A 26,859-nucleotide genomic window follows, 5' to 3' on the forward strand; every position below is an offset into this window, starting at 1 on the left:
TAATGTAAGAGTTAATGGCTGAAAGCTGAGCCATAGAGATTCATATATATATATATACATATATATAAAAACCATATATGTAAACCATAACTGACAAATAACAAAACATTTCTTCCTGAGAAATGATACAGCTCTTGGCTGGAATTAGCAACAGTCATTACACTTTTGTGTTCATTTCACACTTACTACAGGGACAAGCAGAACTTAGAAATACAGTGTAACTCATGTGTAACCACAACTGAAAAAAAGAATAAGAGAAACTATGGTATGAATAAAAAGTCTTTGCCAATCACATCTCTCTTTACTATTCTACCTCTGATCTTGAACCCTACAGAATGTGAGAATTTGCTAAAAGGGGTTTAAGGGCCAAAAAAACCCAACTATTTTTTCCTCCAACACATGAACGAGATGCTAATTGGAGGGGAAATTGCCTACTGACATTTGAGTTCACAGAGGTGGATGTCCTCTATTTTCCTTAATCTTCATTTGCCTGTGGGTAAAGGAGATTTTTGTAGAGTGCTCTAAAAAACCTTCTCTAAGCAATCAATTTCTCCTTCAACAAAGTCAGGCTCCCACAACTGCTGCTTCCCAGTTCAGAACATGCAGCTATTCATACCAGGCAAAGAAATGCAACTGCTTTGACAACAAGGACGTCATTGTTAAAGAATCTTATTTAACAAGTAATTATAATGCCAACATCACAATTAAGAGTGTAATTCAAAAAATCTTTTGAATTTTACAAACCCAGAGGATATGAGCATGTGAGAGCTGATTCTGGGGATGAGATAAGCAACTTGTAAGTATGCTATGATTTTTCATGCTTTTGTCCGTTGGATACTTTGGAAGGGCAGTACCATTTTATTTTAAAGAGAACAATAGATCATTTTTCTCCCTATGATAACTGCATAATTTAGAATTGTTCAAGTAAAATGTGATTTTTACAAATAAGCTATTTATGCAAACACAGTACAAATTAAATGTAGCCTTCCGGCAACAACTGGAAACATTCCAGTTCCAAACCACAAAGACAAAACAGTCTGTTGCTAATGTCTCGGTAATACTGAAACTATATTGGGGTTTTTCATGTTTTTATACTGTTACCACCCCATATAGGCAAACCTGAGAAACCCTTCTTGGCTTTTATCAAACAATTCTCTTTAAAAAGAAAAAAAAAGGAAAAGGATCATATAAGACCAAGTCCCTTCTCAATGCCAAACACACAAGACTTCCAAGGGGAAAAAAATCATCCTGCATGTCTGCTTGACATTCAGGCATCATTATACATCAAGGCCACACTTCAGAAGGGACATTACTCTGCCCAATGGCAGCTTTAAAAGGGTGCAACAGTCACCCTTCCTAAAGCCATTGCATAGGATCAACTTGAGCTACTTTAGTTTCCTCAAACCTTGTCACCTCATGGAGGATTACAATTGTTTCACTTTTCTCTGGACTTTCCTAGTCCCAAAGGAAGTGAAACATGAATTCTGACCTAAGTGTGGGTAAGAAAATGAGGATGCTTGAGGAAAGCTGCAACACTTCTCACCCTCAATCCAGAGAAATCCTTAACTCTTCCCCTCCTCTCATCACAATACGGTATTTATTTTAAAGCAAGTAGATGAACGAAGATATGCAGTTAAAATACATAAAAAGAGTCCATCTTAGATCCAGAAGTCTCTCCCTCCTCCTGCAGGAATTTATTTGAAATCATATGGATATGCTGCTGGATTAGGAGCTAGTGTTCTCTGAATAAACACAGCTTTGCAGAAAAGAACCACACACAAGTCCAGACCCACAACAGGAGTGCAGCAGGAGGCTTCTTCTACTCCTGCATAAGGCACCTCCAGGAGACTGACAAGGCATCCATGGTGTTATGTAGCAAACCAGATCTCCTACAGAAGATCCAGACATGCCAGTGTGGGAGAAATATAATTAAGACCATTACTGCAGCCCACGTAAAGACGTTATTATGAATGAAATTTGAAGACATTTGGGTCTGAATCCAAACCTGAAGCATGGCTTCCTTTGGATCTTTCCAAAATATTTCTTAACTGTCTGCATTTCTGTCCAAACTCAACACCACACTGATGCCTTCATCAGCACTCCACTAACCTCAGGGGTATTTAAAGATGGAAACCAATAATGATCTCTTTTTTCCTTTACTTCTAGATTGTAGAGGAGTATGATTTTTTTCCATCTATCAGCAAGCATATGGTTATATATAGTCCACAATGATTGGAAATGAATCCAAGGAAAGCTTTCCAACTTCCAAATGCAGCAAGGGCTGCGATCTCTCGACTCCAGGGACAGGTTTCTGGGACAATCCCCTGTCTTCTGCTTCCCTCACCAACTCAGTCATTGTTCCAGAAAGATGAGGCATCAAAACAAATATCCAGCATGAGGAGAGAGGATGTTGGAGCAAATCCCAAAGAAGATTAAAAAACCCTGGACTTGACTTACTAAGAAATAAGGAACTGTAGAGTGCAGAACACTCAACTAACGTGCTCTGAGCAACCTCTGCTGGCCAGCAGATAGGATCCTATGCCTTCTCCTAAATGGAGTTGTACAAAGCTTGTGATTTCATTTTCATCTATGAGTGCAGATCCTTAGCTGGCTTGAATGAACATTACTTGACCAGCTCAAACAGTGCAAAGAAAACCTGTGAAAGGGCCTGTCACTTCCCAATGAGATGGAAAAAAGACCAGGATTTCCACTTTCTGTTAATACCCTCAGAGCACAGAGGCTCCTGTTGAAACTAGTGTTATGTTTTTATGAGTTGTGGAAGCAAATAGTCAGACTACAAGAGGCACCAATGCTTGTACATGTTGGACTGGCATGCAAAAGAAACAGATTAATACAGGCAGATGCACACAGAAAAGTAATACATTAAAAAATCAACAAAAGAACATAAGTAGTTTCCTCTGGAAAAAGGTGGAAAATATTAGAGGCCAAGAAGAGTAGAAGCTGGGGCTGGAACATAACACACAACTAAGAAACAGTTGCAGAGTGTTACCACTGGCAGGTATGAGCAGAAAGGGTGTTACATTTGAGAAAATTTTGGGAGCCAGACATCATTGTAATGGGAAGAGTACCAGAGAGGAAGGAAACAGCTGCAAAACATGTTGCTTTTGAACTTTAAACCTAAATTGAGCAAGTGGTGGCCCTGGAAGAGGGTGTAGAAGGCTAAGAGTCATAGGAGGAAAGCAAAGTTTTCCAGGAATGTGCTGAATGTCATCAAAGGAAGACATAAGGAAAGTCTGGTGAACACCACTTGTAAGGTGGTGCCCAAAGGAATATGCAGCAGCTTAGGGAGGACAAGGATTAATACCCTGAGGCTGACTGACTGTATTAGTCATTATCCCAGAGCCCTCAAAACAAGGGTGAATGAACTGCAAGTCTGCCTTGTGGGATCTGCTTGCTAAGCAGATCAAAGGAACATATTTACCATTTTAAGCAGGATCAGACCTGTTGAACACTGAAATTCTAAGTCTCCAGAGGAAAACACAGATGCTTGAGACATTTGTGTTGATGATTTAGTAGGAGACATCTGTCCCCCTGAGTCAGTCTGAAATAATGTCACAGAAGGGTATTAGGAGCACAATGTGCTCCCTCCGCAGGAATGCAGCACTGCTGCTCTGGCTGGCAGTGACATACAAGCTGAAATGCCTTTTCACTGGCAGCACTGCAAAAGAGGAGCATTTTAAGATTTCCCCTTCTTTTTTGTTCTGTGTAATATGCTGTTGATTTATGCTTCTGATGGATTTCAAAAGGGAAGTCCTTACAAAAGCAGAATACATTAAACACATTGCATTTATCATGGGTCACCGAGGAAGATGACACTGTTGTTGAGAATAAAAGCAGCTAAAATCAGAGAAATGCAGGAGTACAGAATGAAGCAAAAGGAGGCTAAGCCAGGACCCCAGGACATTAGGATGACAATTCGTGTTCCTTAGGTTTACAGTCTCTGGGTGAAATCCTGCAGAGACATGCAATCAGCTGAAGCTGCAGGGAAATGATAATGAGAACACAAAGGGCTTGAGATGAGTATGTAGATGATGATATACAACTAAATGAGATGCTGACTCATAAGTCCTCTAAAACAGCTTGAAACTGAAGGAAGGAAATGAGGATCAACTGCCTATTTCCTGTGCACAATGGTTTTGTGGGAAGGATGCGAGAAAATGGTGTTTCTCAACAATGCTGGGATGGGAAAAAGTGAGGATAGTAACTCAGCTGGGATCAGGCCCAAGAGGTTCTTCCAACAGAAATGTTAAGCACACAAGTATCTGCCAAAGATGGGAAAGGGTGAAGTCTTTAATCACATGAAAACACAATCAATGTACAGGATCAAGTGCAGGCATCTACACGACAGCTTTTAAACAACTGTGGGGGTGAGGGGTGACACAGGTGGTGATGGCCAATGACAAATGGTGCTACAGGAAGCATGGAAACAAAAACCCCCGAAATTCAAACCAGGAATGTACTCAGAGAGATAGCAAAGGAAGAGGTCTGCACAAAACATTATGACTTCTTATGTTTCAAGATTTACATTTTCCAGGACACTCTACATCTACATATCCCTCAAGCTGCACATACTCTTTAGCTCAAACTCATTGAACATTACAGCTGAAAATGACATTTGTTAACCAGGCAAACTATTTTGGTTTTGATTTCCAAACAACAACAACAACAAAAAATAAGTCTTCTCTTCATCATTGATTTCGTCTTCCTCACAGTTCTTGTAAAAGAATAGCTAAAACCTTGTGTTTCATTTTAGTGAGGATCAAACCTATTATTTTACATGATTTCATATAATATATATAGTAGATTTTAAAAGCAAACAGCCAGAACAAGAAAACAAAAACCTCAAGGGAATTCAGATCACAGTCCAAATTATACTTTTTCAGAGATATAAAATGTTTACACCTTTAAAGTAAAAAAATAGTCTGGTATTCAGGGGGTTCAAAATTTTTTCGGGGTCACATTGCCTTCTCCATTTCTTGTCTCTCTACCCATGCAGAGTTGCTGTGTTGAAACATCTTATTTTTGCACTGCCTCAATATAAATACAGTATTGTATCTGTACTCCAGTTCCTGTACAATAGCAAAGGAAAATGTAACTCCTTGTTCACCTTAGATGACTTTTAAGTCTAGTGGTTTTTAAGCAAGAACCTGCAGGGTATTGTATATTTCAGTCCTGGCTTTATGCTTTAAGTATATAATTAAACATATAATTAGGAATAATCATAGAAGAAATCCAGGAGACTCTTTTCATTAATGAAGTTAGACATGAATATAATGTTTGGTTGCTCTTGGGCCCTAGCACCTACAGGGGTGGGGGCTTATCAGACTCTCCTCTTTCCACATTTCATAAAAAAGCAACCAAGACATTACATAAAAGATATTATTCCTGTATTTATGATTTTTCTGTCTTCCACTACACAATTTAAGTATTACTCTGCAGTGCAACATACAAACCCAGACTGGTTGGTGCAAGCTGAAGAAAATATGACGACTAGTCCTAATTTCTCTGAGGTAATCTAAACCTGATTTGAATCCATGAACCTGAACTTTACTCAGTCCTTTGTGATGCAAAATTCTGTATGCAAAAAGCCTCCATTGTACAGACCTGGAAAACTGAAAAAACATTGGCTGAAGATCTCAAACTTGGCTGCCCAATGAGGCTTATGAGTTTACAAGGAGGTACCTTCCTGTGCCTCCTACTAATTCTGGTAAGATGTGCATGAAACAGACCAATTTTCAGTTAGTAGTTCAATTGAGAGTTTTCAAGCACTGACATGCAATATCTGAGATAGCCAACAATCTAAATATGGATTCAGAGACTGAACTTTACTAAGTGAGTGTCAAGAAGATTGTTTATGATTTTTCCATATTTTTCCCACTGTTGGAAATTGGAAAAATTAGAAAAATGCATTATTTTGGTTTCCAACAGTGTATCTCTTCTATTATTCACTCCCTTCTTCCTATCATTATCATCTCCTCTTGGAATCACAATATATTGCTGAAGATAAACAACAAAAAATATTATAAATCTTTATAAAGGAATAAAGAAACAATGATGACCTAAGAAGGAAAAGATTTTCATAAGCTGTCTCAAGTATTTTGAAAAGTAAGAATAATAGAGAAAATGTGATGTTTAAAGCATATAACTGTTTCTCTCTCTCATTTTTCTGTGGTATTTTTCTCCCAACATTATTTAAACAACTGGCTGACCTGGTTATTCATACAACAACCATTGCTGAAAAGCACAGTATGGTGTATGCAAGAACAACTGATGGTCTACTGAGAACAACATCCTCTGAAATGCAAAAAAATGCATGGACTTGTCATCTTTCATTGCTCAGACTTAACTGTAATGTTTCTTTAATAAGTTCTTGCTTTTGAACTTCATTTTGGCCTTCAATATTGATTAAATGTACCTAATTTTTTAGGCTGTGATCTGCTTATCCATTTAAACCTTTTAAAAACTACTCAAAATGGTAAAAATTTGAATTACTTCCCATTCAAAATTATAAGGTTACAGGAGTTGCTCCCTCACTCCAACAGAAAAAAAAAAGAAAAGGTATTTACTCAGAAGGCAGAATAAACAAAAATGTGTACACACATTTTGTTCCACCTTTTTGCTGTGTACCTCCAGAAGACAAAACAACTCTAATGGACAGGTATGCTAATAACTTAAAGCCCACAACTCCAAATGATGGTCTCAGCCAAAAACCACCATTCTAACTACTGCCCTGGACAATTTAGGAAGGGGTTTATGCAGTAGAGTACCCGCCTGTCAGGATGCCTGCCTGCTCTTCTGTTCTGCTTTTATGAAAAAAACAAAACCTACCTCATTTATATGCCTCAAAGCTTTTATTTTCTTTTAAGGAAGTAAGTTGTAGAGCAGAAGCAATTTAGAGAACACTCATTGAGGGTAACCTGGGTAAGAAAAATTGGTGGAGAACTGCAGTGGCAACCTCATATTTTGGCAAGTCTTACCAAGTATTTCTCAATATACTAAAGCATTCTTAGAAAATTTAATTAGAATTCCCTTGACCACAGAGAAATGGGTGAATAACTTTGATCCAATCCTAGCTTTCTATGGTCTGAGAGTTAACAAGCTTTGGTTCCCATTTCAGTCATAAAACCACTTTTCTGTCCTTGGCCCACCATGTACAACAGAACTCACAGTACCTTTTTACCTTACATGGCTTCTGCAGTAATTAACTCATGAACAGTTTCCAGCACACTGCAGGGAAAACTGCTACAGAAAAGTATTACATTTATACACCACATTAAGTTTGCTCTTAACCTCTTGTAAGGATCACTGTCTTAGCACAGTAGGAAGGTTTTAGTAAGCACAGTCTCCCACATTTTCCCTTAGAACACCTAAAACTTTGAACTATAACATTAAACAAAAAAAGCCTACCTGTTTTATGATTAACTGAATTTATTATCTTCCACCTTTTCTTAAACACATACTTGTCATCTACACAATTAGAAGTGAACTATGAGCTCAGAAATGCCTTTGTGCAGCACACACCAGCTAACAATTGAATAGTTACAGAGTAATTAGAGTGGAATCCAGGAGACTAAGTCAGTCTTACTATCTCATAATATCAGTTTATCTCATATAAGTGAGACAGATAAATATCAAGTACATATAATGTTATACACAAACAGTGAGATTCTGCAAGGTCCCAAGTGATTCCTGTTTTTATTCAATCAGATATCACTACTATGATGCTAGGGGCTAATTATCTCCAGCCAACTTTAGGCTGTGGAAAATTATTGTGACATCGCTATTACAAAGCAACACTAAGTTTTCATTGATAAGAATATTTACATATTAATTTAATTTTCAGATTTATATATAGATAGTCAAATACTATATATTGTTCAGAAGTTCTCACTGCAATACGTTTTATTATGTACTTCAAAACTTTCTTCTTAAAATTATCTTCTCACACTTACAATGTAAACTCAATAATAAACAAACCATAACATCAGCCCATTAATCAGATATGTCAGTTTAAATATATCCTATTTGGGAAGAAAACCAAATGCTACTGGCTTTATAAACCTTACAGAACAGGGAACAAAGCTAGAGTTGGATTTCAAGAGTTGATGTCATCATTGTTCACAAGCCAACACGGGGCTTTAAAATTGAAAAGAATCTACAGATTATAAAATGGTTTCCAACTTGTAAGGGGCCAGGCTGCTCACCAGTGGATAATAATCTGCAGCAGAGTTTAGGCTTTTTTCCTGAGGACAGCTTGGGGGAGGGGATCTAACACATTCATGCAGAACAGAATGTGCAATTCTGTATTCTCATGTGCTGTAAAGAGAAATGTCATTTCTCTTTACAAAAGAGAAACATTTCACAAGTTGGGATCTTTACACAGAACACCTTTGTTCCCCAAAAACCTTTCCAGCTACAGTGCTAGCATCACTCTTAAATGACAAAGTATCAAAAACAAGGAGAAAACAAGCCTAATATCCCTGAAAGTCTTCAAGGACAGGTTCTATGAAGCTCTGAGTACCTGCCCTAGTGGAAAGTGTGCCTGCCCATGGCAGGGGGGAGGAACCAGATGCTCTTTAAGGTCCCTTCCAACCCACACCACTCCATGATTAGTATGAGCCAATAGATATCTTTTCTGCATATCAGAGAGAGGTCCAGTGACAGGAGTACGTACATTTGAATTTTCTCTTCCATGATTTAGTCTTCTTTTAGCACATACACACATTTCAGAACACGGCATCCTTAGAACTGCTGAAAATTTACCAATTTGAATCTTAAAACTTTGAAATGAAGTAAACTTTATTAGACAAAACCAGATGAGCAGTACATAGCTTCTTCTGCTCTTTTGTGACTCTCCAATGACCTCACAATACTCAGTGCCTTCCCTCTCCTAAATTCAGCAAAAAAATGTTATCTGTTCAAACAAAAAAGGTATACACAAATATTTGAAAAAACTGTCTCAGTTTCTTCTAATTACATGGCACAGCCTCCAACAGCTAATAAATACTGCAGATAGAACATAATGTAGGTTTGTACTTGAGATTATCCATTTGCCTGGTTACTGATACTGCTGAGAGCATGTCTTGTGAGTTACAGGTATGCACACAAAAGAAATCCTTATTCCACAGAAGCTCATGGGATGTGTTTACCACAGGCATCCCTAGAGGTTATTATCTTTAAGTGTCTTTAAGCCTCAAAAACAGATTTGAAAGATTCAAAGTGAAGAAAGAATGGGCTCGAATGTATTGTTTGTGAAGGAATCTGAGATTAATTTGCTTTCCAACAGGTGACCCTGTAGGACTTAAAAAGCAAAACATACTGGCAGTGGTCTTCTAAGATGTGTCTGAACATGGGTGAAGGTGCCTAGCCTGTGAAAATAAATATGTTCATACACTCTATAGATGTAGCTTTGCTTCTGTCTGGTGTTTACTGTATGTCTTGGTGTTATCTTGGAAACTAGAAAGTAATTCCTATTTTGGCCATGGAGCAATACTTACTTTTTTTTTGGTCTCTGCTCCTCATCCTTCACTTGCCTGTTTTTTAGATGGAAATATAACCTGTTTCTTCAAGCAGCAGTGAAAAGTATATTGTCTACTTACAATCATCAAGGCCTTCTATTCTCTGATACAGTTGTTAGCAAGGAAAACTCTGTGATGATAGCTCACAGCATCTAAATGTGCACTGCAGAGGTGCATATTTTCCCTTCAGTGTCCTCAAGAGATTATCTTCTGGCTTGCACTGGTATCAATTCTGATTGAGAGAAATCATGACCCTGAGATATACTCAGCAGTACTATCCTATTCAGCATGCTGTTCACAACATAAAGTGATGACAGGCATTGTTGTTCCCAGAAATAATATCCAGGTTGACCAGCTAGAAAACACAGATCTTATTCTCATCCACTCAGAAAGGAGATGCAAAGATGGTTTATGTGGGAGACAATAGTTGTATGACAAATATTCCATACTATAGGATTTTACATTTGGTTGCTGCAGAAGAGAGACTGAGAAACTTTTTTTTTTTTTCTTTTTAACCTGAAGGTTCTGGGCTAAAGTAATACAAAATTGAAGAGGTACTCTGATCTGATGAACTCAAAAGGAAATACTAAGTTCTTATGAAGACATGAACATATTCAAGACTTTCATTCACACTGACAATGTTACTCTATTATCCCATTAACCCTCTTAAAAGAGTTCCCATCCTCAATCATTTTTCTCTAGTTATTGAAATTACCAGAAGTATCACTATTTCTCTATTTCTAAAAGTCAAACAGAAAACCCAGTCTGACAATGAAGGTGGATTAAGGAGAGTTCTGTGAAAGCAGATATTGCAGGGAGTTCACTGAAGGTTAGGTAGTGCAAGAAAGACAAGTGGAAAAAAATCTAGTGGATGATCATATCTGCCCTGACATGCATTGACTGAGCTTTCAGTTCTGTTTATCTCAGGAACTGAATAAGTGGCCAGTAATTTCAATAGTGTCCAATAAGGCAAGGGTGCAAGTTGTACAACAATGCTGAAAGAAATAAGATGATATTTCATTTTTCTGAAGGAGCACTGAATTCTAAAGAGAAATAATAATTTGATTATTTCAGAGCTATTAGTAGATAATTTTATGTCATATATCTTTCTGCCAGAGCTCTAACAGAAGAAAGTAGGGCATAACAAAAGAACTCAGTAGCAGCAGTACCTGGATGTCTCTTCTGATTCACTGGTGTAATTCAAGAAATTGATGATTCCACAGACCCTGTCAGAATGTGAACAGAGGGACTGTTTGTTGATGTTATAAGTAATGGTTTAGATTCTTTCCCAATACCTTTTACTTTTTCCTATAAATGTCATATAAAGCTCCCTGTCTGGAAAACTGAAAGCTTTTAAGAGATTTCTCAAAGAGGAATTTTAGGTACTAAATGGTAATAATTGTTAGGACAGCATTTTGCTGAATTTCAGAACTCAAAGGTCTGAAATTTAAATGCATATGTCTACTTCCAGAACACAGAGATAAGTCAGTATCAGATTACATGATTTATAAATTAATGGCCTAAAAATCTATAAAAAATGCATTTTTCCATTGAAAAGACAGACCCTTCTTTAGTAAAGGTTTGACTACTCATAGTGCATAGAGCTCCCCAACAGTATTGCTCATGCTGACCTTTACAAGGATAGTTTCTGTACTGAAGGAAAACAGAAATTGCTCTCCCAAGAGGAATCAGAGAAAGGCAGACAGTAGAAAAATTTGAAGAAAAAAAACCCCATAGATGAACATTATCCAGAACAATATGTTTCTAAATTAACTAGATATTCTTATATTTTCTTTCTGAAAAGCAAGTGAAAATTTAAAAAAATATGTTTGTGTGGCCTAAGAGCACAAAAAACCTCACACATGTTTTCAAAAGCATTCTGTAGACAATTCTAATTCAATCTAGTTAACAGAACCTGCCTGTCTTGTTTGCATGAAATACCTAAAGGAATCTGAACAGAAACTATTGTGAAACTGTGCAGCCCTCTTTTTATGGTTTGGTAAATACTAGACAAATAATGATAACATATGGTGTAGAAAGGATCCTTTTTAGATAGCATTTGAAATGGGGAGAGGGGAAGAGGGAACAAAACAGTACTCACCCTTTGAGACCTTTCTTCTGAGGATCTACAACAGATACCAGCTTATTGAAGTCTGCAACTCCAGCTGCACCATTTATTGTGCAAGGGCTGAGACAGATGTGATAACATGGCCCAAGAAATATGCAGAACAGTTTGCAAACTCCTCTTACTTTGTCAAATATATACTCCAAGTAAGCAAGTACCTACCAAATGTTAACCTTCACAAGGTGAACAAACCGATTTTCAGACGAGCTCTCAAACTCTGGACCTCACATTAATAGGTGGAAATGCCTGGTTTTGGCTGCAGGGATGATAAAGACAAGCAGCTATCAGCCACTTTGAACATCCTTGGCTCCTTGAAGCAGGGGCCATAAAAGCCATGTTATGACTCAGATAAGCTGGCTACAGACCTCTCCTAAATTGCCCCACACTGGGCAGTCTGAAGGAGCAATGAGCAGTGGGAGCTCCAGCCACACAACCCTCACTTGCCTGGTGTCTCCTGTAGAGCTGCCTATGCTCAAATCTCTGGCAAATCCCCAAGCAGCAACTTTTGCTTGTTCTCAGGCTACCTGGTTCATGTTGGTGCTGGGCAGATCACCAAGCAAAACAAGGACCTCTGGCCCACAGCACAGGAGCTCTTCCAGTCCTGGCCATGGCTTAGAGGTGAAAAATCTCTGTGGAAATCTATGGGGTAAACTCAGCTTGCATGCAAGGAGAAGAAAACTCAGCCATGTGAAGAGCCAGGTCTCTCTTTCTCTAGACTATCAATGGGACATAGCCAGGAACATCTGATTGACCTTACCCAGCCTTCACATATATCTTACAAATATAATCTTTTCCAAGTGCTTTTAGTATTTGCCTTTTTGCCTAAAAGCAATAATTAAGCGGTATTTTAGAAGTGCATCACAAGATATTAAAGCACTTGACAAATTCTTCCAAGTATCTGATCTTTTGGGGTAAGATAAAGTACATCTCTTCCACAGTCAAAACTGATGAGACCACAAAGAATGGAAAGCCAGTAACTGTGTAAACTGAAAAATCTTCCTGGTGGATATGGAACAGTGGGATCAGGAAGGGAAACTCTTCCTTTGGTCATTGTCATTTGCAAAGGTTTCTTTGCCAGAAGGGGGTCTTCCACTTCTTTATCAAGGGAAGTGAAATAGCACTAAAAGTAAACTGATAAAGACCTGCAAAAAATGCTTTGCAAATTGCTGCAAGTAGAGTCACAACCTACCCCCTCAGAGTGCTGCATTCCTAATGCCTGAATCTGCTGTTTCACAACATCCTGTATTAACAGCAAAGCACATGTCCAAACTGCATCTCTCCATTCTGTGCATATTCTTTCTAGACTAGGCTTAACTCATTAGAACTAAGGAAAATCCCAAAGACAATTTATATTTCCTTCATTTGTTGGAAAAATAAAATCTTCACATGAAATCTATCCATGATTGGGGAAAAAAAACAGGAGGCAGAAATGGGATAGAATCCTTCTAGACTTTCTTACAGTTGAAAATTGGCCAATTCAAAGAATAATTTCTAAACCAACAGACCATGCTTCATCTCTTTGCCAATTACTATTTTCTGGTTAGCAAATATGACCTCCCTAGCAAGTACTACTGCTTTCCTAAGACACTGAACTTTAAAAAAAATGTATTTTAGTAAACTAACTGGCAAAAGAAGCACATTTCAGTATGAAAGTATAAAAGGTTTGTCAATTATATTTAAGGCTATCATTCCTTTTCTTGATTTTCTTATGTTAACTGGAGTGGTGCAGAGGAGCACACAAAAATGCTTACTATGAAAAACACTTTGCTGGAAGGAAGAAGTCAGCTATTCATATAGTCAAATTCATTGGCACAGAGCTGATGTGAACTCTAAAGTACTAATGTTGTGTTTCTATAAACTGCAAACAAAAGCTTGGAACTCTGAAAATAAGTAGCTTTAACAGTCTGACTCTTTGTTTCTAGAACAAAGAGTCCTCAAAATGGTCTTAACTATTAATTATTAGTCTGATGCCATGAAGAATAAAAAATAATGTCCTCTATCCTCAGGCTTTGCTTAGAATTTTCAGTAGTTGTTTTGTTTCTGACAAAGAGGTCCCACACTAGTCAAGCAGTCAAATTCTGCTAGCCTAAATCATGCTGAACAGTGATTAATCCTCTAGTAAATATCTGTGAATTTCTAGCATTGAAAACAAACAAACAAAAACAGAGCCAGAGTGCTCACAAGAAACCTCCAACTACTTTTAAGTAGGTGGAGGCACAGTAGGTGGTGTCAGATGTTCAGGGGATTTCTTCTGTATATTTTGTCTTCCCAGTTTTAAATCTGTATTTTCATCACTCACTGTTACCTTCATATTCTTCCTTCTATTTTCTTTAACTGGTCATTTTTATGGCCATGTCTTACCCCTACAATACTGGGAAGCCATGCAAAGTGAACAAGTCACGTGCATCTGGTGACTTGTGCATTCCCACAGAGCACTGTGACAGGGAGTGAGGCTGCCACAGAAAGTAGCTCAGTGTCACACGGCCTGTGAGAGTGACCCTGGTTTTCAAAGCAAATTGCTGCCTTCCCTACAGATTCACCTTTGCTGGTAAATAATGCCCTCATGCCATCTGTGAGGAGGAGAATGTACAATATCCAATGTTCCACACTTTGCCACACTCTGTTACCACTCTGGAGGCACATCCTGAACCGTGGGAGCAAAGTGTCTGGGGAGGGAGATGCCCTTAAAAATTTAATGCCTGGTGCTGAATGCACAGGGTCACATACAGAAGTTATACAGGAGGGAGGGAGCTCAGCTAGTTGTGCCTGGGAGCCCTTCCAGAAGTGTTTGTGAGGAGGCCCCTAATTTTTAAAATTTTCAACAAGATGAAGGAGACACAGAGCACAGTGTTAATAATACTGCTGAAATAGTTCAGATCTTCAGCAAGGCTGGATTATTCTGCACTGTGTCCCTCAAATGGTCTGAAACCTTCCATGTTTATACAATACCAGATACCCCCTCAGGCAAAGAGCACTCCACATTTCAAAGCAAAGTCAAATACCAAAAAATTATTCATTTGGAACCACAGCAAAAGTTCAGACATGTTACTGAGCAGATTTCACTGAAGGCTCTAATGATCTAATCAGGGTGACTTAATTGCATTTGCTTTTTGAAAGCAAAGCCCAGTGCCCAAAAAGGAGAGGGTTTTTCTGCAGAGCAGTAGCAGCTCCCAGCTGTAAGAGGAACTGAAGTGAGAAAGGATCCCCACAACCCAGAGATAACTCTTTGCAGAAGCTCCATGGTCGTAACAAGATCATCTGGAACTGCAAGCACAAACAACATGCCTATTTTTGGAAGTACACTTGATCTACTGCACATGTGGAGATCTGAACACCTTTTGAGAGGGAGAAAATTATGAGGTTATGAACATTTGCACAACAATTTGTTTAACAGCTCAGAAAACTCATGAATAATAATCTGGGCTAACCTTTTAGCAATCACCTTCTTCCTGCAGTATAAAATACATTGTTTGAAAACCCTCACTGCTGCTATCTTAATTTTCATGCTCCCTCTTCCCCAATATGTATCTTGTAATTACATTGCAACTCTGCTCTGAAGGATGACCTGAAGACAAATTTTCAAAATTCTCTTTGTAAATCTGTAAACAAAAAAGAAATATAAAAACCCTTTGGCCCAAACAGCCCTTTCCATTGATTAAGGTGTAGAGTAGCACTGCTATTTTAATTCAAAGGGTTTCAACAGTTCTTTGTTCGTGGGACTATTTCTCCAGTCTACTACCCTATTATTGGAAAGATTTCATCTCCAAGTGTGACAGAGAAGCAGAAAAGCTGCTATCCCACAACCTGTTATTATAAATTTTCTGAATTTTAAAAAAGGCGAAAATTAGAAATGCTCATAGTCCTGTTGAAAATTAAAACACACAAACCAAGAATCAGTTAAGAGCAAGTCACTATTCTGAACACAGGCAATGGGGCTAATCCAAATTAATTCCTCTTAGAATAAAGCGCATATTAAACAAAAACAAAAACAAAACCAGAAGTAACAAAACAGCAACAGAAACAGCAAAAGCAACAGATCAAAACAAAACAAAACAAAAAAACCCCTAACCACCATCTATTCAAGTGGATAGTTTTCCTCATGAACAAACATGGCCTGCAAAGAGTGTGCATCTTATCTTGATTTTGACCTGCTTGGAACTCAGCTAAATTTGGGAAATCCTACTTATTCTGATGAATAATCTTAGGCTATTAACTAGAAGGCTTCTCTGAGTCCTTACAATTCAACACACTTTTCAAACTGGGGAAAGGAGAACTGGAAAAAAAAATTTAGGAGTAATTCCTTCAATTTCAGCTTGGTAAGCAGTGTCATCTTCCCAGCACTATTCAAGAGTTCCCTGCTCCTACAAACTCCAAGGGCATGGAGGACCTCCCACTGCAAGTCATCTTGAGAAGTCAGGACTGGATAAATATGCAGCAACAGCTCTCAAGTTTTTCTGAAGTCCATGGTTCACATGTCCAGGTCCTCAGGACCTCACATGGCCCAGGTTCTTGGCTCCCGCTCCTGTGTCTTGGCACTGGAAACTGCTTTATCGTTTTGAGTTAATCGGTGGATGCAGATCATTTTGTACTAAGAAAATTGTTCACTATTTCTCTATCATGTACCACCTGCTAACTTATGCCACCAGCTGATATTACTGTTTTATCCAGCTGAAGCCCCAGAAAACACCACAGTCTATCATGAGCAAAACTTTCCAAAATCACTGGATACACTGAAAATGAGTGTGACCAGCCTAAAAAACTAAGTGAAGTTGGATCCCAGCTCCTCCATTCTATGCACATTTTCTGGAAGACTGTTTGTTTTGATTAATATTGAAATAATCTAAACCAACAATAACTCTCAATGTTCAGCTCGTAAAATGATGTAAAAATTTTGTTATGTCTCTATCATTAAAAAGCCCTCAAATTACAAAGACTGTAGGAAGAAAACTTTTTAACTTGAGCAGCAGTCAATATAAGTAAACTCCTCAGACCAGATATCAGGAGAACAAAACCAAGTTAGTGAAAGGAGCATAATTCTGTACCTTTAAATGGAACAAAAGAAAAAAAAATGAAAAGCTTAGGTATGGGCATACTGCTGTGATAAAACAAAACTAAAAAAACCCAACACATTAAGCAAAGAAAAAATAAAGAGAAAATAAGCAGAATATTTCCTCCAAAGAATAATGGCTTTTTGGCTAATAATGCAGGTAATCTTTCAAAAATAAAGAATGTGACACATCTGTGTAGGGTGATCGGACTTCAGACATGTTTCCTGGAGGTGATCTACACACAGTAAGGTTAAGACTTGAAAAAATGTGATGAAAAATGAAAATATGTTGTTTCACTGCAAAGCAACTGGAAATGCCCAAATGAAAACAGATAACAGAGGAGAAAATATTTGAATGTAAAATGTAAACCACAACTGTTGCTGTCAAATGAGAATATATAAACTTGCCCATAATGTCCCCTGTCAGGATGTACCTCTACCAAAAATGCAATTCTTCTTTTAACCATTCCTAGAGAAACTAATTAATTAACCAGATTAATCACAATAATCCTCTACCACATCAGCAAAGATGCACAGTTCACTTTACTAGACTAGGGAAAGATCTCTGAATATCTGTTGTTGTAAAGGAAGTGTGTAAATCCATGTGCATACATACTCAGATGAAACTGCTGTACCTGCTTGTTGGATCATTAAAAACAGAGCTTTTACTGGCAGAATACAAAAAAGAATTAAAGAACATAAATATATAAACACTGTGTCCTAAAGCCTGAACAGCTGCTTTTGACAGCCTAAATGCCAAATGCTTTGAACTCAGATTCATGTGGGGCAGAGTGAAAGGCATGAGCTCTTTCTGTAAGAATTCTACGTGAGAAATGGTCTACACAGATCTGTGCATTCAGTGTATTGGTATATTTACCTATAGAACTCCATGCAAACCAGTGTATATAATGATGTATGATTACATTAGTAAATACCCCCAGTTTTTAATAGCTTTCCCTCCTGTATCATCTCTAATTTGACAGGCACTCACTGTGAGCTTTCTACCTTAGTTTCTTTGTCATCAACAAGAAACGTTTGAAAGATGTCTCTCTGCTGAACTAGGAAAATAAAATATTGACAGATGAAGTTTCTTGACCAAAGAAAGTTTAGCCTGTTGACAGATTTTGAGTCCGTTTGCTGTTGAACTCAGTCACACTAGAAGGTGGATCATTAAGCATAAATCCATATCTGAGTTTATAATGATCTCTTTTCTATCTCAATGCAGAGCAGGTCAAGTGCTATCTTTTTTAACCTGTTTCAGAAAAAATAATGAATGGGGAAGATAAAAGAACTGCTGAAAGTTTCTGAATAGAACTTTCTTCTTCAGATCAACATTTGAAAATCATTCCCAGCTGTTAAATCTGAATTCTTAATTGTACACAAGAGGCTGAGGAGAAAATAATCAGCAGATGCAGCTACAGTTTGTCATAGCTGTGATTATCTATTCGCTTCATAGTTTTCAACCACTTCTGGAAAGACTGGCACCAAATTTATTCTCCCAATACTGCTATCTGTGCACAAGTATTTAATTATAGGATCCCTCACATTTTCTATGGAATAATTCTTGAGTGCAGAATGCTATATTTCAATTCCTGGAGCTTACAGTCTCAAAAATCAGGAAAAAAAAATCAGGGATTCATGGTGGCAATTCCATGATGCTAAAAGCTCAGCCCCACTACCTGTGCTGTTCTGGCCCCTAAACATCTGCTTTTCCCAGAAATTCAAGTAAATCTAGCCAGAAGAGAAACAAAAAAGGGAAGAAGTAAAAGCATGGGGAAGACAGGATGGTAAGGGGAAAGTAAACAGCAGTTGAGGTTATCCCTTTTTTTTGACATCATGTTACGTATTCCATCTGCACACCCCAAGGTCTCAGACAAGTCTATAAAATTATGCTCTACATGTGCTTCAACATGTTGGTTGAGGGAAGCGATTTACAAAGAATTCAAGCCCGAACACTTCTCCATTTCCAGCCTTTAGTCATGATGCCTTGCAAGCATGTTCACCTGAGTGCTGGGAATAACATGGCGCTTCCAGGTGTGCAGAAGTGCACTGGGACCTCCTCACGTCTGCTGAAGCCTGTGTGCAGACAGTGAGGGTGACAGCATGGGCTTCCAAACTCACAAATGTGTTAGCAATTTATTGTATAGGTCTGTGGCACTTTCATGTCAGAGAGGCAAGAAAAATGGATATTTAACCCAGTAAATTTTGTTGCTCCGTAACACAGAAGCCATTACAATATAGATGAGATCTGGAATCTATTAAAAGACATAATGGAAAATAAAAGCTAAACACATAAATAACTCATCCACTTGGAATTTCTTTTAAAAATATTGAAAGGCATTAGACATAACCAAGATTAAGTGTCTGTAAAATATTTTTTTAAAAGAAACATTTTTTTCACTACGGCATATGAGAACAAAGCAACATCTAAAACCTCAACAAAGTGAAGCTTTATTAGTTCTGCCTAGAAATTTTACGTTCCAGCCTTAACTCACTTTGTTCCTCCAGGATGTGGTTGGGAACTACAGCAGTTTAGTTGGGACTTTATCTATTTTGGTAAATATTCATTGATGGTTAAAGATGACCAGACACTGAAATATTGAACCTTTCAAAACCAAGGGCTAAATTTCAAGGGTGCACTGAGTGTACACTGGACCGTGGGAGTTCCTCCTCAATGACCAAGTATCATGTATTATTGAAGACAAGGTTTCTTTAAAACAGATGGGTCAGTGGTATGGAAATGGTTTTGCACAGACTGAAATTTTTTAACCATTAACCATAACCATGCAATGAAAATTAGTTCCAGCATGCTATATTTTATGCAGGAGAACTTATATCTCATAAAACAAAAATCTTTTCTTGTTAAATTATTCTAATGGTCACTTAGCTATCTTTTGGAAGCAATCAGAATGAGAAATGTACATATACAGAAATTCTGTATATATACAATGGCACTGATTCAATCAAACCTTTAGCTATGTATTTTATCTGAAACAGTTACATATGGAAAGCAGATGAAGCAAGCTGAAATTATTTTTTTTAAGCTAAAATCCTAATTTAAAAAGCATATATTCAGTAGAAATACATCTTCTGTTAAATATAACTTTGTTCTTCAGTGAACTGTGGAATATTTCTCTGATCGTGTATACATTCTATGAGCACTAAACTAAGGCAGAAATCTCTAGAACTACTTAAATAACCACAATATATAATCTCCCCCAAAGGCACTTTGTTTACAATAATTTATGGTTTTAACGTTTCCAGACTACACAGAAGTGGTGGGTTAACATACCAGCATAGCTGTGGACTTCAGACATTTAAAACAAACACTGGGTAAATGACCCTGCAGTGTGGCAGTGACTGCAAGGATGAAGGGGCCACACAGCAAGTGGCATTCCCCTCTGCAAGTACTCGGGCACTGCCTAAAGAGAAGAGGACTTAGAATATCTCTGATAATTGCACTTCAAAACTAAGAAATTTAAGAACCTTATGATCATGTATATATGGCAGGAAGGCAGAGTAAACAAACACTCCCTAACCAAAGCTAGGGACTATCTTCTTTGATTGTTTCTAGCAGTGATGGATCCCTGGCTCTTTGGGTAGCAGAAGACAGGATCCTGACCTGGCTTCTCTAGGGGCTGCATCTAACACCAGACCTGCTGAGCCAAGGGCCTGATCACTGGGCAAGGAAGTGGGCTTGGTCAGGGCAGTAATTTCAAACAGGATCCCATTTTCTAGACCTCTAGAGATTGATGGATGTGCTGAAGAAAAAAAAAAAAAAACAAAACAAAACCAAAAAACAGCCACAAAGTAATAATTAAAAAAACCTCTTGCATTCTCTTAGCAAATGGAATGTTGGACAATTCAGCCTGGGGTTCATGAATTGGAAAGGCTTGCCCTGCAGTGGCAGGCTGGCATGGGCAGCACAGGGCAGACAGCAGGGCTTGGAAGGCTGTGCTGGATTCTCCCCCACTTCCCTGATCCACAAAAAGTCCATGGCTCTGCCCTTGGGAAGCAGCAAGCTGTGCCCTGAGGTGGGGGCAGGCAGCAGGGCAGCCCTTCATTCTGCCTTGTGCTGTTGAAGCAGAAAAAGGGAAAGCAGAGGGGCTGAAACTGCAGCTCAGAGGAAAACATCTCAGACCAGGATCCCTTCAGCTTCTCCTGGATTGGCACCAGCACCTTTCCAGCTCCAGCTGCCTGAACAGCTCTTGCCTTTACCTCCAGACTGTGCAGGCACAGAAGACCAATCCAGGCTGAAAGGTACATCTGGCTGTCATCAGGGGACAGGCAAGGGGAGACAACAGCAATCCTCTTCCAAATGAGACAAGGGCTTCCAGTCTGAGAGGGGCTCCAAAAGCCCAGAGATCAGAGGAACAACTGGTCTCCTGAGCAGAAAAAGGAACATCCCAGAGTCCTTTTCTACAGCAATACTGGTGATCAGGCTAAGGTAAAAGCATGAAGTACACTGAAGCAAAAACCCTCTGCAGGTACAAAAAGGAGTAAAACACACATACTGCAAAGAGGACAACCTGCTCCCCAGGAGATGCACAGTATCTGGCCCAACAAAAGTATCCAAAGTTCCTAAAATAGTTATTTTAGTTTAACTACTAGGTGAGCTTTTCCTTCCAGTACAAAAGTTTCCATGATGCAAAAGGTCCCATGCTGAACTTAACCTGAACCCCACATCTTTAGCAGCAGAGAAAAAAAGATGCAAGATTGAGCAAGCCCTTTGAAGCACTTTGTGTCTGTTCTCCACCATAGAAGACACTTTAGTAGATTTGACAGGATTTCTAAGGGTGGAAGATCATTTATCTACCAGGGTCTGACAACTCTCAGATTCATTCCAGTGAGGATGCAGAGGTGTTTCAGGAGCTCAGGCGCTGGAGCACAGCAGGCTCTGCTGATTGAGGGCTGCTAAGCTGAGGCAGTGCCAGGAGTGAACCACAGGAGACAAAACAGTCACTGTGAACAAACTCCTAAGTGCACACTTGAAAGTCTTCAGCTTCTGCTGCTTGACCTGATTTTTTTTAAAAGGAAAAAAAAATACAGTTTCACAATCCTAACAGTTGCTCTATAAATAATGAGATGAAAGGAGAATATGTAACGATAAGCACTTAAATATTTGCCTCATAAGCCATTAGTGAGGAAATGCAGCACTATAAAAACAATAAGTCTGGACACCAGCAGAATTATCCTGCTCCTTGTGCCAAGGAATGCAGACTTGCTGAGCAACTGAAGTCATGCTCCATGGTGCATTTCATGCACTGGTAAGAGACCACTAACCTGCACAGGACTGTCCTAAAAGCAGGCATGATGTCCACATGTGAGGAAGCACTTTCAGAATAACATCACGATGGGGTGACATTAACTATAAAACATTTGTTTTATAATGCTCTTAAGCAGCCCAGGAAGGATGAATGAATGAAGGTTGTGGACTCAGTAAGTGGGTTCAGTACAAATATAGCAACCCTCTGGCCAGTGACAAGTTTGTGCCTCAGTTTCCACGCTTCAAAATAAAACTTACTTCCCAATCTACAGGGATATTGTAAAACTGAAATTCTTTATTGGATGTGACAACTGTCAAAAACCTTAAGGATATAATAAATTACATTATTTATTATATGAATATTGATATGCCTTGCAATCAATTAAAGAGTTTTGCTTAGGAGTAAACCAAATTTTTCCACCTTGCATAATAAAGGAAATTTGTGAGACCTTTGCTGGTTCTGCCACCAAAAAATTACAATCTTTAAGGTAATTGTTCAAAAATGCTTTAAAAAACATGAAGCAAAAGCAGACCATGAACTCCCAATGCTATGCTGCAACCAGTGAATACAATATATGAAGGGAATTCAAAGTAAGAGCAGGGAAGCAGCATTACTCCTCTGTGTAACACTGACAGGACCATAAAATAATGCAAGCTTAGTTCTGGAGTGTGAGTATTTCAAAATGTTGAAAAAATTCAGCACATTCAGAAAAGAGTAATAAAATTCTGAATTATGGATGATGCTAGAGAAGTTCTCCCTTCAGGCTTTGTTCAAAAGAATATGAAAAAGTAATAATATGGGTACCTGTGAGAAATTTCTGATAAAAGAGTACACTTCAATTCAGAAGAAAAAGTATGTGAGACAGGAAAAAAAAGTTATTATAGCAATCAGTTTGGTCCTAAATTGTAGAGATGTGCATTTTCTAATATTAAGGTATATTTCTGGAGATGAAACCCCAATTTTAGTTGATGGAAAGAGTTGGGACTTCAGCAGGACAAAAATTAGAAGCACAAAATTAACTTTCATATCGTTAAAGTGAGCTTTAAGAGCTGATATTTGATAATATTTTATTTTGCTATTTATTACTAGTTCTAGTTACCATGGCATTAAAAAAAAGAAGATCCTAATGGAAAAGGTACAGGATATAGGGGTTTCCAAGAGTTTAACTAAGGTGTTTAGCAAGAAACGGATGAAAGTCCATACATTATCTGTGTTTTTCAAGAAGATTGTTAAGTGTTGTTTAAAGGTATCTAACAAAGCTATCTAAATGCCATAGTCCACTGAGCATAGAGAGAAAAAACACCATAAAGAAGGATGCTGGGTCAGCTGTCAGTTGGCCAGCATTTGGGTTTTGCTGTGATTATGATTTACAGGTATCATATCAACTCTATCAACCTTCTCAGCTGGTATCAGAGCACCAGCTTTCAGCCAAATTTAGTTTCAGTGAGAACTAGTGACACATCAAAAAAGCATTTAACAAATGCTCTGAGTCTATGCATTTTCCCTTCAATTCACAACAACTAAGAATCCTCCTCACCAGTTGGGCTCCTTTCTGCCTTCCTTTCTGCCACAAGATAAGGCCCTGAACAGTTTTAAATCTGGTTTTGTGATGCAAGATTGTACTGAGAGTAATCTTAATGGAAATGTCCAAGTGAAGCAAAGCAGGTACTTCCTTTGCACCTGCAAACAAGCTTCAGTGTAAACAGATCAAAAGAAGAGCTAAAGCTTGGTTTTATTAGAAATCAGTCAGGCATTGATGAGACAGAAGTTTGTTTTGAATGTAGTTGTTTAAAGTTATCTGTGTTTTAACAGTGTTGTGGTTGCAAACTGAGCAGCAACCTTGCTGCTGTTCCAGTGGCTGTGTCATTAACAGATAAATTCCTTAAACCTTCTATCTCCTGGCAGAGAAGACAGTGCCACCTGCAAACACACAGTTACAGCAATTGCCACTCAACTGCACACTATAATCATCCACTCAAGTTCCAATTTAGTAATGAAACCTATGGGAAAAAGTATTCTTTTTTGGGAAAAACATTTTCACCTTTTCAGATGACCTACACAGTGAAAACCCCAAAAAGGAAAAGTTTTCTTGTTGTGTCCCCTACATCACTCCAGTAAAACCAAGTTGTTTTTAATCAGGACTGCAGAAATCCTACTGAAGTCAGGGACTGAATGAAGCAATGTCTCACAGCATTTTCTCTAAAAGACTATCCTGCATGAAAAAGTAACGAGGAATCAACAGAGTTCATGCTGAAAGGTCAAAAATAATGATTACTGTGTAAGCAATATAGCTCACAAACATTTGTATCCATGATACACACTGCCTTTAATTGGTCTGTTGATATGACCTGCCTTCAGTTTTATGAGCTTTCAGTTTTGCCCTACAACAGCCACAATGAGAACATTAAATCTCCAAGCAACCCAGCTCTTCTAATCCTGACAGCTTAGTTCCAGATACATCAATGTCTAATTGCCACAAATATATATTTGTTTTTATCATCACTGGCAGTCCACAGTCCTATTACCATCTATGAAACTGAAAACACAGCCATGAGAAACCTTGGAGCTGACTCAGCTGTTCTAGGAACTCGACACAGAAATTTCCAAATCACTGTACATCCTGCCTGCTGAGCTCCTACAGAGAGGATAAAGGGAGTCAAAATGTTAGAAATGTCTGTGTTTCATCTCACCCAGATGAGTGGCTTATGCACACCAGAACAATTCCAAGACGTGAGGAGCAGAGTGCAGCACACAGGACATGCTGTTCTCTGGTGAGCTATAGATAGCCAGGCTCTAGGACCTTATAAAAGATACAAGTTTAAAAAAAGTTCCTGGAGTTGCTTATATGAGCAGCAGATACCACATACAAACTCTGCTGTTTAATACCCTGGGACACAAGAGCTACTGAATTAAGAAAAAAGGAAGTTGCAAATAACTGATGCTGTTCATCTCCATTCTATTAAAACACATTACAGGCTACAGACCAAATAATAGTATTTTCCTGATAGTGCACTTTTCCTTTTAGATTTTCCAAAACTGAAGAGGCAAAACAATTTATGATCAGAGAGTTGTTTCAGAAACATGTAAGCTGCTTATAGTTAAATATTTCCCCAGTAATTAAGCAGCACAAAGAAAAAGATAAGACTGATTGATTAACACTACAGATGAACAGAAGTACTGTTTCCTCCTTATTTAAAGCTGTGAAGTTTAACAAATATTACTCTCTGAATGATGAAGAAGACTATTTTTCATGTTCTGCCTTCATTCAACACCCTTAGTCTGCCAGGCTCCCATGGGCTCCTCCCAAGGCAGCAGCAGGTGCCCAGGAGAGATGGCCAGAGGACTGGGAGGGCAGTACAAAAGTGTTTCATTTGGAAACAGAAACCAGAATACATAGTCTCATAAACACCAGCTTTCTTCTGAACCTGCTTGATCACTATCACACTCAAGAGTATTTGGGAAGTAGCTCTGCTCTGACACGCATGGTCTCTTCAAGGACTCCCTCTCTACCAAATTATTTTGATTGTCATGTCAGTATTTTTCTTTTTTAAGCCTCCCATGTGCTAGTGTGGTATGACAGGAAAGATACTGCAATTTCTGTAACATCATTAGAGTCACTGTTTTCAGTACTGCCAAAACGTTTGTTTTGAAAGAAGTTTATTTATCTTCACTTTTTATTTGCATTCAGGAAAGTTTTACTGTCATTATTAGAAGATGATACATAGGCTATGAAGAGTCTGAAATATTTTTTTAACTAAAACTGTAATTTATGAATTAAATAAATATTCTACACTATACTTTTCTAGGTAGTCATTACTCCTGTTTCTTCCTTCAACTATCCTGCACTAGCACCCCACACAGTACATATTAAACACATGTATTTCCTTTCAAAGGAAAGAGCACAGGATAATTAAAGGAATGCTGCAAGTACATATACATGAAAAAATGTCAATGAAAAAATGAATGAAAAAATATATGAGTTAAAAATTTAAATGTTAACTATAAATTCCCATCCTGAGAAAAACTGCTAGGAAAATAACAGTACCAATGAGCAGAAGAAGCCTAGACTGCAGGACCACAGCACGGTCACCACCTTCACTGCCCAGGTTATCAACAGCAGCCCCAAACCCAAATGCTCCCAATGCCAGAAGCCTCCTCTTGCCTCCCTAGTGCACTCAACCCTTAGGAGGCTCCAGGGGGGTATTTTAAATGGATACAGCGTCATTAAAGCCAAAACGAACAATCACAAGCCCCATTTACACTGCCAAACAATGAACATCATATGAGCAGTAGGAGGGAAGAAACAACTGCTTTGACTAAAGGCAGGTTAATGGCCATTGAAACCAGTGACCTGGCCAGGGCACAGACATTTCATGGCTCACAGGTTGGCCCAGTGACAGAGCTGTTCTCTGGCTCAGCAAGGCCAGGATTTCACCTCACCATGACTTTTGTTTTTCTGGTAATCATCTCTCTCTCTTTTACTTTCGGAAATAGATGAGACATGCTGAGAAAAGTAGCATAACGAAATGATGACCGTACATCTTTTCCAGCATCAGCATTTTATTAGAGGGGTTTGTTTGCCAGCTTATTTTTACAGGAGCTCAAGAGGCCTGACTGCATATTTGAGAAGCTGTGCTCTCTTCTAGTTTTAATGACAAAATGCCAAAGTTTAACATGCAATGCCAAACATTCCAGAAACCTCCAGCACAATAGCCACTTTAAATGATGTCTTACTTTTCCTGTTTTGTGAGGCATACACAAAGTAGCAAAAATGTTCTCCTCTCTGCTTTTTAAAAAACATAACACACAGTAATGACAGCTACCACTTCAACATGAGAAAGCAAACAAGCAGACTCTAGCTCTTCAATCCTGTGATGTGCA

The 26,859-nt window shown here is 38.4% G+C and overlaps 1 protein-coding gene across 13 annotated transcripts in view; it reads right to left on the reverse strand.

Annotated features, from left to right (window-relative positions):
- KIAA1217 (KIAA1217 ortholog) overlaps positions 1-26,859 on the reverse strand; it is a 355,044-nt gene that overhangs the window by 104,551 nt on the left and 223,634 nt on the right. The gene's annotated exons all lie outside the window — the stretch shown is intronic.

The sequence above is a fragment of the Agelaius tricolor genome, unplaced genomic scaffold (assembly GCF_023055355.1).
Source record: "Agelaius tricolor isolate 1412-34295 unplaced genomic scaffold, bAgeTri1.0.p SCAF_6, whole genome shotgun sequence".
Taxonomy (NCBI): domain Eukaryota; kingdom Metazoa; phylum Chordata; class Aves; order Passeriformes; family Icteridae; genus Agelaius; species Agelaius tricolor.